At 41.0% G+C, this 12,705-nt stretch overlaps 1 protein-coding gene across 4 annotated transcripts in view; it reads left to right on the forward strand.

Annotated features, from left to right (window-relative positions):
* The window catches only part of MPPED2 (metallophosphoesterase domain containing 2), a 163,603-nt gene that overhangs the window by 127,461 nt on the left and 23,437 nt on the right, over window positions 1–12,705 (forward strand). The gene's annotated exons all lie outside the window — the stretch shown is intronic.

The following is a 12,705-nucleotide window of genomic DNA, read 5'->3' on the forward strand; positions in this document are numbered from 1 at the left end:
CCGCTAATAAACAGCAACACCCAGGCCATATTTTCTGGTCCCTGTCAGGCCGCTGCTTTCCTGGGTGAAATAAAAGTCCTATTAACATGCTCCTCCTCATTGCCTCTGACAGTTTGATTAATTAGGCCTCCTCTTTAGATGACCTCTGCACTAACACGACAAGGAGGTGAATATAAAATGAATAGTTTACCCACATAATGGGCTACTGTGGGTTTGGGATTTTTATCAAATCAGACTGTCAGAAGTTCTGGACTTGTCTGAAATTCCATGGCATGCAGCAGCCCAAGAGGACAGGTTTTGGACCCTGTCACAGACATACCTGATAGGACTTGAGGCCAGGTGCTCCAGAGAAGGGAGACCCCCACCTGACAAATGTTGGCCTGTCTGCCTAGAATGACCTTGTGTTTACGCAGCCCAGCTCATAGAATACCAATCTAATGTTCTTTTTTAATGTTATCAAATAGAATGACATTTTGTTTTCAACAGCTTCTTATTCCTCTCTTTCTCTCCTTCTCTCCATCCCTGCCAGGAAACACAATATGTTAACTTTGTGGCTGCCTTGCTTCTCAGAAGCTAATGCAAAACCATTACAAAAAGAGCACTTGAGTTAAATGTCCACATTTCCATTGTAAGGAGATGTTTTCAGGGAAATCAGTAACTTAGGCATAAAAAGTCACGTTAGACTGGGACTCCAGGAGGGCTCTGACGGTCTTGGCAAGCAAATTGGGCTGCTTGTTTTCCCTTATGGGCGTGTGGCATCGGAAGGGTGCTCCTGCCTTTGCCGTTTGCCACTTCTTTAGTGTAGGGATGGCTTAGGAAACCATTAGCCAGATTGAAATATACGAGGGGCTCTCTAATTGCTTTGCCAAGCAGGCTCTGGAGGTATTTTAAATCCTGCCTGTGAGGAAGAGTAGCAGCCTGACCAGTGTCAAGTCTTCATCAGGCAAGAAAACATGAACAAAGGTGCCAGGAAATAGAAAGATGTCTGTTTCTTCCGCTTACTTATACTGTTTTCTTTTTCCTTTGCAGCGAGTTAATATATTCTTCTTGTCAGCTGTGTAACAGCTAGCACTTTTAAAAATGTGCCATTCTATCATAGTGTCCTCCAAAGAAAGATAATTTTAGCGATGCCAAGATCAAACCTGTGAATACTTACTATAGATCTCAGTGCTAGCTAAGTGCTCCGTAAGTGGTTGTCAGGTTGAGCTGAATTGGAAGTCTTTGTTCCAGCTGAATTCCCAGCGGGTGAAACAATAGGAGGAGAGAGTAGGAGAGGGAACTTGCCAGTGTCCTCTAGCATAGCCCATTTTCTGTACACAGTTGGAATTCCCAGGGCCAAGAAGGAACTCGAGACTTTTGACCTTGATTGCAAAACTATTCATTTTGTAGCAACCCAAATTTGGGCTGCATTAACACCTATATGCAACCAGCTTAGTGAAATACTGGGTGATCCATGGAGAAACGATCATACTAGTAGAAAATGGGGTACCCAAGAAGGTACAGATCCCTCTACCATCATTTTAGACTTGCGTCCCAAAGGAAGGGAGAAATTTCTTGATCAAAGGTTATGTTAGCCCAAGCAGATATTTGTACATCTGTGTTCATAGTAGCATTATTCACAATAATCAAAGGGTGGGAGCAACCCAAGTGTCCCCCACTAAGTGAATGGATAAATAAAATGTATATACGCACGATGGAATATTATTCAGCCTTTAAAAGGAAGGAAATTCCGACACATGCTATAACATGGATGAACCTTGAAAACACGCTAAGTGAAAAAAAAACAAACACAAAAGGACAAAGGTTGTATGATTCTATTTATATGAAATACGTAGAGTAGTCAAATTCACAGAGGTGGGAAGTGAAATGGTGGTTGCCAGGGGAAGAAGGAGGAACAGAGTTATTGTTTAATGGGTACAGATTTTCAGTTGGGGAAGATAAAACGGGGAGATGGAAAGTGGTGATGGTTGCACAACAATGTGAATGTACTTAAAGCTGCTGAACTGTACACTTAAAAATGGTTAAAATGGTAAGTTATATGTTATGGATATTTTACCACAGTAAAAAAAAATATATATTACATTAATTAGTGACAGATTAGATGAGAACTCAAGAATGGCAAGATCTTTGCCTAAGAGTCAGAAAATGTGGAATCTAGGTCTCTGTATGAGTCACAGGTCTTCGGCAAATCAAGTCAGCCCTTTGAGCCTTCGTTTCTATCCCTGGTGGGAGAGGGTCCAACGGTCTTTCCATTATGCCAGCCTTACCCACCCAGAGAGAGCCCTTTCTCATCTTCTGAGTTGTCCCACTGGACACTTTAATGAGGCCAGCCTGGTTTTTGCGTCCTGTATTTTCTCTTTGTCACAGGTCATTTAGGCAATGACTGAACACCTAGAATAGGTGTTGTCAGGGGAAAAGAACAATAGAGAAGATGGAAGCTTTAAAGGGACTGTACATCTTCCCCAAACTTAATTTCACAATTCCCAAAGAGGAAAAAAAATTAATGGAGTTGCTGTTAAGAAATTGCTGTGTGTCCTGTTCTTTCATCCCAATGTGGGTGATCACTGACTCCCAGAAGTCCTGACAAAGTCAGAGGACATCTTCAAAATTTATTTAATTAAGGTAGCACAGGGGCTGGTTCTTTGTCACACAAGATAATGGATATTTAAGAAATTAGTGCTGTAGTGAGTGTATCTAAGATTTTTTAAAATGTTTTGGTGCATTACTGAATGATTTAAATATTTTTTGACTGAATAAATTAAACAAGTGGGAAAAAGTCCAACAAACCAGCACAGACCAAAAAGTACAGATATAAAACCAAAAAGAAAAGTGGAATGGAGTAAGATTACAATGACTGTTTTTCTAAGTGAGTTAATTTAATTTTTAAGTCTTAACTTGTAATATTTAGATCACCATAAATGGGTGTTTTGTATCTTTTGTCAGCTGTGAGGTGCGTTTATTCCGAATGTTTATTTAAAATAGATTTAGCCATCATAGGGTTAGGTCATCTTGGAAAAGTGTCCCGTCTGGAAGAAAAAAAAAATGGGCGACATTTTGTGTGTTTGAGAGTAATTCAGAAATCACTATTAATTTCCAGTCTTGTTGTAGACTGCTTCTTCAGAAAGGGAAGTGTGTTTGATATGTTTGAAGCACTTTGTGAGACAAGCAAAACAATTTGGAACAATTGAAAGTGACAGCTCTGCTCAGAGCACATGGCTTTATTTTCATTACTTTACAATGCAGGTGGAATGCAAATTATACCTCTGGTCAGTTGCCTCTCTCAAGTTCATATTTTCTACCTTGTGCTTTAAGGGAAAACTCTTCACCTAACATTACCATTCCATCCTGTTTAGTTTCTTTTTGACTTTCCCAGTGAATTTGTTTCTTTACTTATTTTTTAACTCATTACAAAAAGCTTAAATCAGTTTCCTTTCAAAATAATTGCTTTGCTGTAACTCTCACGAGATGACAAGAACACAAAAAAGATGTATATTTTGCTTGGAAAATAGTGCTTTTTCCAGAATATCTTGCATCCCTTAGTAATTTGCATTCATCCATATATCAAACGTGGATTGAGAGCAATGCACAGTTCCAAGTACCTGGGTGCTAGGGAGAAGCATAAGGTGAGCTCATCCCTGCTTAAGACGAGTTCACTAGTATTTACATAGGCAGTCTTCCTTCTGGTAAGAAATGTCACTGATTCATAGTTTTCAAGTAGACGGAACTCCATCAACCTAGTCATTCTCTCGAGACAGTAGGTGCCAGAGGGGAGGGTCTACTATTTATCATCCCCAGCTGTATACAAAGCGTTACCTATTCCCTAAGTTCATTCTGCAGAGACAAGATTTGAACCCAGATTCGTATGGCTGCAAAGTCTCAGTACTTTCCACTTTACTGTGCCAGATTTTGAAAATGGTTAGCCTCTCTCTCACCTGTCTCATTCTGTCTTTTTTCTACCTCTTTCCCTTCTTACCTCATGCCTTTCCTTCTTCCCCCCACTCTGTCTCCACTTACAATGTGAAAGGAGCTTAGTGAGACAGGACAGTGACCCGGAAGTCAGGTAGACAGCAGCTTGACTCTCACCTGTGCTGGGTGACCTTGGACAAGTTATTTATTTAACTTTGCTAAGTCTCAGTTGCCTCAGCTTGAACTAGAGATGATACTGATACTTAAAGTCATAAGTTCCAGCATGTAAAACACTCTGCTTGGTGCCTGATACGGGAAACTCTCATTAGTGATAACTGCTATTATTTTTACTATCTTGTCATCATAAATGCTGTTTCTGTTTTATGACTTTTTAAAATATCTCATTTCCTACTAGGTCCCCAGCATAGTGGATGGGGAAGCAGGTGTGGAGGATTGGTTTCAGGAATCTGTGTCTGTGAGCAAAGAGATATATTAATATTGCATCTGAGGAATTTCTTGAGTTATAGATTCAAAACAGGTTAGATTCAAAGCTTAATGGTGATAACCATTTTTTTTTTTAAACAAAAAGAGAGAGTCCCAACGGATAGTCAGCTGAAATATCACCTTATATGTGATATGCAGGAAGTCTCCCAGGAGGAGGTGGTCACTCCAGCCTCTATACGGAGTGAGTGCTCAGTAACCTTCGTTGTGTGGCTGAATAGATTAAATAATGAATGAATGCCAACGCTTATCACATTGTTTTAAAATGTTTTCATGTTTGGTGCCCTTAACAGACATGAAATTGGTCAGATCTAGAGCGGTGTCACGTCTCTTTCCCCTTTGTCCTGCTGCCCTGACATACTTCTTCACACATAGTAGGCAGTCGGCAAATATTTCTCTGTTGCATCTGTAAACTTTTTTCCTATCAGTGATAATTCCCCAAACACTCACAGATTTCATGTGACTAAGTATCTACATCATAGATTGTAATTAATTGGGCTCCGTTTATGTTTTCTCTAAAACATCCCCAGTGTGTTTCTGTCTGGAAACTAGTCTTCTATCTTTCCCCCCCTTCCGAAATCTCAAGATATTCTTCTTAAACTGCCATGCTTGAGGGGGCTTCTCTCTTCTTCAGATTCTTCCTGCCTTCTTCCATAGCTTTCCAACAATTCTTATATGTCTGCTTAACCCAGGTATCTTGAACATACGTGAAATGTTCTCTCTCGAGGAGCCATCTTTCAGCCTGTTATTTCAGTGAGCCAGAGATCAACAAACAAATATTTCTTTTACACCTACTAGCACCAGGCGCTGGACTAGGCTGTAAGGATACAGTGGTAAACAAGACTAGCCCCAGGGGACTTACACTTCAGTAAAGGAACAATTCAAGGGCAGTGAGTGCTTCAGAGTGATAAGTTGGAAATAAGAGGGCAGCCTAACCTAGCCCAAACATGGGGCGCTAGAGACTCTGATGGAACCCCAGCACTTATTTCCATTGGACTCGGGACTGAGGAAACATGTAACAAAGAAAGGGACCCAAGAAAATACAGATCATGGCACTGGAACAGCATTTGGGGACCAAAACTTTAGAAATGTTTCCCACTTTTATAATTGGGATTGAATTAAAGGACAAAGTGGGAGAAAAATGATGGACTGAACCACAGAATCACAGATCTGTTGCCAGGCTCCTGGGATGAGGGAGCATCTTTTGGAGGCATAATTAAGCTATTACCACAAGATTGTAGTCAATTGTAAGTACTTCATACATTACAGATGTTTCTAAAAGTGATTGGTTCTATAAGAGGGGATTGTGGCAAAATATGAAAATATGATCTCTCACTTGTTCCATTTCTGATTTTCCACATGGAACAGATGATTTTGATTGTTTCATGGTCAACCCAGAATTATGAAAGTCTGGGAAGATTAGAAGGAGTATAAACTAGCTACTTAAATCTTTCCTCAGCGGCATTGGAAAGCATGTGTTTCTAGTAATAACTCTTGGGAACTATTTGGTCAGTAAATGCTTCAGTTGTAATTAAAAGGGCATTTCCTTGGTTTTAATTTCTTTAAATTAATTAAAAAATATGTCATCTGGGTATGGGGAGGTAAAGTCCCTTCCTACAAATGGGGAAATATTATTTTTGAGGCCGAAAAGGGAGTATTCTGAAGCCCACTGGTCCTTGCTGAGTAACTCATGGGATGAGGAGGGAGCGGGGAGACCGATTTGGGAGGTGCTGCTCACTAGTCCTCTTGGAGATTCATATGTGCTAATACAGCAAAGGCTCTGAGAAGTCCTGTAGTAAAGAAACCTCTTTAACTCAGCTTTTCACAATTGTGTTTGATTACAGCACCCTGTTTTTAACCCAAGACCTATTATCATTCCACAGAACACACTTTGGAAAATGTGGCTGTAATGCGATTTCTTAGCATCCTTTGGATGCATTCTTGTGGTGGCACCATGCTGACAGGACTTACAAACAGGCATACCCCGTATAGAAACCAAAGACAAGGCCTCGGCCGCTGATTTTCTGGCAGTGCCAACTCAGCCCTGATTGTTTATTAAGTGAAATGAGCATGTCAGTAAAGTGTAGTGGGAAAAAACACTGGGCTCAGAGTCAGGCTTAGTCTCGGTCTGGCACTGACTAGCTTTGCTTTCTTAAGTAAAGAATGGAAACCTATTGAGCTTTTTTTATCTGGAAAATGCCATAAGCGTACCCGTTCTTCAACCACCCTCATAGCCATTATTCACTCAGTGCTCTAGAGTCTAGAGTCTAGAAAAGGGGTAGGAAAACTTTTTGTGTAAACGGCTGCAGATTAAATATCTTAGACTTTGCAGACCATCTCGTCCCTGCTGTGACACCTCAACTCTGCAGCGTGGAAGCAGCCACAGATGATATGCAAAGGAATAGTTGTGACTGTGTCCCAACAAAACTTTTTACAAAAACGGTCACCGGGCCATATTTGGCCTATAAGCCATAGTTAGCTGCCCCCTGATCTAGGGTATGTCGAAGCTTTTCATAATACTTTAATTTATACCCAAGGTAACTGAGGCATAGAAATGTTTAGTAACTTGCTTAAAGCAATACAGTTAATGAGAGGACCAAGAATTGTGCTTTTACCTCCCATATTAAATTCCCTTCCCTTATGACATCACAAAAACAGGTCATAAATTGCAATGGTGTATACAAATAGGATGTAATATTATCTGAGGAAATTCCCATTTACTTATATATAGGAAGCAGTTCACGAGGAGAAGCATATATTATATATTACATAATAAGCTTGCCATTCCCTTATCCTCTCTACTCCCACTTTTATACTGTGTCCCAGGCCCTCACCTTGAGCACTGAGTATTATTCACCTTCTCTTCCTTTGGCAGTGACTAAGATTTCTAGAGCACCACAGTTGAAAGAGATCGCCTTTTTTCCGGAAATTACCAAAATTCACCAGCAATCTATTGAACATAATAGTGACACTGCAAATGTACCTGTAACTTCAAATTTTAAGGTGTTGGATGCTATAGACTTGAAGCCTAGAGTGCCAGCAAATTCAGACTGTTTCTTAATAAAAAATAACCCCGTGCACATTCATTTATATTTTTCTTCCTAAGTGGAGTAAAACTAGCCCTAGAGTCAAGTTTGAAATTATTTTCATAATTTTGGGTAATTAAGACACTTCCCAGATCTCATTAGCAAAAGCCCAAAATAGAATAATTGCCATATAATTAGTGATTGGCAGATCTTTAGAGGTTTGGAGTGTTTGTTCTTTTCTGAATCTGGAAGTACAAGGGCCTAACCTGAGTTTATCTGAACACAGGATAATTCAGAACCAGACAACATTCCTTTGCCAATTCATTTTAGTCTCAATTGACTTGTTTTACTAAACTCTGTATCTTCCTCTGAGTTCTCGGACATATTTTGTCATTTTCTACTTAAATCTTTCTCCCTTGTTGGATTCCTGTTCCTGAACAACTGTTCCATGTGTTCTTTTTCTGTGACAAAGTGCTACAAGATTGTAAGGGTGGGGTGGCCGGAAGCTGTTCCTGCCCCCTAGAGGTTGCAGTCTGGGTGAGAAGGTCGGACCGCATGATAATGGCTTCAGAAGGATAGAGGGGCAGATCATTCAGTTAAGGTTGTTGTCTGCTGAGGTTTAGAGTCGGAGCCTTCTATTTTTCTCTCGCATTCTAAATGTGTTTCAGAGCCACTGTGGTCGTCACTGTTATCTCATAATAACCCTACGAGGCAGTGTGGGTAGGACACAGATTAGTACTATCTTATACTTGAAGAAAGTTGGAGCGCAGGGGAGACTAGTAACTTCTCCAAAGTCATACAGCTATTCATGGGTTAAAAAAAGGAGAAAAGAAAAAAAACAAAAATACTAGTCCCTCGCCCTCTGTCGCTACCTGTTTCTACTGGGATGCATGGCACATAGCCCATGATTTCCTAAGTGTCTCGCCCCTTTATCTTATAAGGAGAACGCGTGTGAACTTTGAAGTCAGGCATCTCTGTATCCAAGCCCAGCTCAGCCACTTGGCTGTGACTTCTTAGTTCAGTAATTTAAGCATTCTTAGTCTTATTCTTCATAGGTTACTTGAGACTATAATATCTACCTTGAAAGACTCTTACAGGGATTAAATAGAGGACAAATGTGGAAAGCACCTAATAAGTGTTTAATAAATGGAAGCTTTTATGATTATCCTCCAGACAGAGTTCATCACTCCGCACGTACTCACACCACTTACTACACAAGTCTGTCTCCTTTACCAGACCATGAGCTCTTCGCAAATGAAAGCCATTCCTTTGTCATCTCTGACACATAGTAGGGCTCAACACATTTTGTTCACTTAACGACACCTAGCACTTAATGTGTGTCGGGACCATTCTGTTTTACATATTTTAACTAAGCCCCATGATAACCCCTTGAGGTAGAAAACGATTATGATTCCAGTTATACTGATGAGAAAACTGAGGCCCAGGGAGGTTTGCCAGAGTTTGCCCAGCCAATAAGTGGTGAAACAAGGATTTAAACACAGTTGTGTGGCTCCAGAGTCCACGATCTTACCCAGCACGTGATGCCATCAGATAGATGGACTGGGTGTCCAGGCCTGTCACCTCTGTTTCCCACAAGGTTCCTGCTCCTTCGCCCCAGAGGCTCATTTTATTAATAAGCCAGAGATTCTCCCATGAGGTCAAAGTCCCTCTGCCTTCCTTGCACTGCACTTGATCTCTTGATCTTGATCCCAAAGTGGCGAGTAAAGAGGACCGCCGAACCCTAGGCCTGAATTTCTGTGCAGAATCTAGAGGTGTTTCGAATGAAGTGGGAAGGTTGCTGATAGGCCGGCTGGGTAGAGGAAGGCAGGGGAGTAGACTCAGTCTAGAATTCAAGTAAGTGTTGATGTAGAGGAGCCCAGATCAGGCAGCCATGGCTAGATAACAAGGCAGGTGCTTATTCTCCTGCAAGGAAAGGACTGACTTAGGAACCCAGCAGTCCCTTTCAAACACTCTCGCCATTCTAGGGTAGGAATGTGATGGAGAAAAGAGAAGCTTTCAGGTCTCACTTAAGAGAAAGTAGCAAAACAAGGAATCAATCTCCCAGTCCCCATTTGAGCTTCTGTCTCAGGTAAGGTGTGCAATCATTTGCAGAGGTGTGCAATCAGTTTAATAGAATCATAGAAAAGCTCGAATGAACAGGGAAAGGAACATATTAAAGCAAACATACGGTAGTAAAAAGAAAATCCATTCTGAGTTGTGGGTGGCTAAATTGGTGTTTAGGCCCTGGTTTTTATTGCATCCCAATGCTGTGAGCAGAGCAACTCTGAGGCAGGCTTGGTGATGACAATATCCATTAAAGTTAATTTCCTGATAGAGGCCACTTAAATCTGATTGTTGTTTTAATTTGTTTCTCTGCTAATTTCCTTCAGCTTAAATGGAGGAAGCTCTCTGTACCTCCCACGGCCAGCCCGGGCGTCTCTCCGAGGGGTGGTGTCTATCATGGCTTTGACCATGTAGGGATGACTGTCATGGCCACACTCCCTAGGCTAGGGGTCCCCAACCCCCCGGGGCCGTGGACCAGTACCTGTCTCGGCCTGTTAGGAGGTGAGCAGCTGGTGAGCGAGCGAAACTTCATCTGTATTTGCAGCCGCTCCCTAGCACTAGCATCATCACCTCAGCTCCACCTCAGTTTCATCAGGCATAGGAGCACTGGTCCCTGGTGCCAAAAAGGTTGGAGAACGCTGCTCTAGGCAGGAGGTGACTTCTTTATTTATCACTGGAACCTGGAAGTTTCCTGATTTGGAATATAAAGGCGCTCACTTTAAAAATTTACTGAATAATTGATGTATCAACTGAGAAATCTTTCTGTTACTCAGCAAAGGCCCAAATCCACAAAGATCTTAATGGGAAAAATGTGAGCCCCAGGAGTGTCGGAGTAACTATTGGGGTGAAGTCCTCAATTTCAAATTATACATACATGTCTTTTGTGGGAAGAACCAGTATAAACACAGGCTAAAACATCAAAGCAGGAAGGAATAATCTCTTAATGATAGCAGATACAGTGCCCTGTTGGAAGTGTTTTAACATACAGGAAGTTTGCGAGGTAGGTTTTGTTACCTGCATTTTTACAGATGAGGAAGCTGATGCACAAAGGTAAATCAAGCTCATATCCAGGATTTGAGCTAAGAAGCTGGCTCTTTACCATGAAGCCAGTGCTTCTCAAACTCTGGTCCCAAGGCCCACATCGACATCAGCACCTGGGACCTTGTCATAAAATGCACATTCCGGACCTGTTGAACTTTGTAGTGGGCCTTTCAGGTGATCCTGATGCTCTCTAACATTTGAGAACCACTGCACTATACCTTGCTCCCTCTCCAGAATTTGTTGTTGCATTCCATAAATATTTATCAAGTATGTAATAAAAGACAGACTCTTAGAAATAGAGCAAAGACAAAAATGCCTCCCTTCATGGAGTTTACAGTTTGGAGAGTGAGACAGACACTAAAGAAATTAAGGAATTTATATGCCAAGCTCTGCTATCTCAGGTTGGCAGATTATGTTGACAGCGGAGAAAAAGTACTGAACCTTAGCACTCTACCCACTGATGGGCAGGTGAAGGAACAGCTACATAAAAGAGTTTAGTAACTTGCCTCGGGTGACAGGATTGTTTACAATTCAGAGGCAGGTTTAAAACCCAGGCCTCTAGGTTTCTGATCAGAGAGTCTTTCTACTCTACAATGCTGAACAACTTTTCTGTTCTCCTTCACCAGTATCTTGTCAGGGGAAAAAAATAACGAAGTTTATAGACACTCTGATCTGAAACTAAATCCCCTCTCTGCCACTTAGAGATGGACCCCACATGGATTAACGTGGAAAATTTGACAGTTATCTGTAGAGGCAGAGCTGGAAGTTCAAAGCCACCGGTTACTTCTAGCTCACAAAATTGAGAGAAACTCCAGTCTAGAGAGAGAGAGAGATGAATGATGGATGAGTGGTCAGCCTTTGTCAGCCAGTCGAGTGTCACTGCTCATGGATGCACAAAGCTTCCTGTTCTTCACCTTTGTGAAGCTTTTGGGAAGTAGGTTTTTTTCTCTTTCTCCCTGTGGTATGCTTAGCCAGCATCCTCAGAAGCAGCATGAAGTTTGTGTATATTAGGTATTCTTCCAAATGTAGAGCCACCATGATCGAATATCATTGCCACTACTAGTTCAAAGTTTTCTGTTTGGGGAAGAGCCAGCAGAACTCTGACTCGTACAATTTTGCAATTGTTGAAAAGTTAGACAACTCCACTTTTGATACTGTTCATTAAAAGGCTTTGAGAAGAAGCTATTGAGTAGCTAGAGGCTGTGGCCATTTTATGGAGATCGTGTGTCATCAGACAGTGAAAGTGGGGAAGAGTGAGGGACACAAATTCTAGTTTCCTCACTTTTAAAATACTAGCATCAACAAGGAAGAGAGCAGAAATTTCTCTGTAGAGTTAATAACTCAGAAAGCCTACAAACAAGAGCCCCTTAAGACCTCACTCAGAAGCTCTGCTCACTCTGATTTAACTCTTGGCTGTGACACGCTCTGCTGGCCCCAGAAGAACCTGAGTAGCAGATTTGAAGGAGAAATGGAAATGCTTTCTTATTTTATTTATTTATTTATTTTTATAATGCAAAAAACAGATTTATTTGTATGCACAGCAATGAGGATTAGGATACTAGATAAGGAAAGCAGGCTTCTGTCAAATGGCTTCTGTCAAGTGGGCTCTCGAGGCAAACTAAGTTTGGATCTCAACTTTGCCAGTCAGATGTATGACCTAATCAAGTGATTTAAACACTGTGGACCTCGGCTTATTTGATTGTCTATAAAACAGAGAAAATAACAGTCATATCTCATAGGGTTGTTGTGAAGTTAAAAGGAGCTAATGTATTGAAAGCACCTGACAGGTGACTATATAATTATTTTAGTAGTGGAATAACAAAAATCAAATTGAATAGTTAGCACTTATTGAGAGCTTCCTATATGCCAGGCACGGATCTAAGCACCACATAGGTATTAATTTATTTAAACATCACTATTACCATTGGAAGTGCTTTGTGTTATCCCATATACTTTGCCAACCGGGAAGATTTAAAAAGTGTTGTTTTTAAGCAAAACCAGCAGTATACCTGTACTTGTAATATTATGAAAATAGTTGTTTCACTTTTAAAAATATCAACATCATTAAGGAAAATTATTGCTCCAGATGATAAATCAGGATGATCTATGGATTCAGGTGTTCCCAGCGTAGAGCCAGGCCCCACGAGGATAGACACACACTTGTTTG

Source organism: Pteropus vampyrus, unplaced genomic scaffold (genome assembly GCF_000151845.1).
Source record: "Pteropus vampyrus isolate Shadow unplaced genomic scaffold, Pvam_2.0 Scaffold76, whole genome shotgun sequence".
Taxonomy (NCBI): domain Eukaryota; kingdom Metazoa; phylum Chordata; class Mammalia; order Chiroptera; family Pteropodidae; genus Pteropus; species Pteropus vampyrus.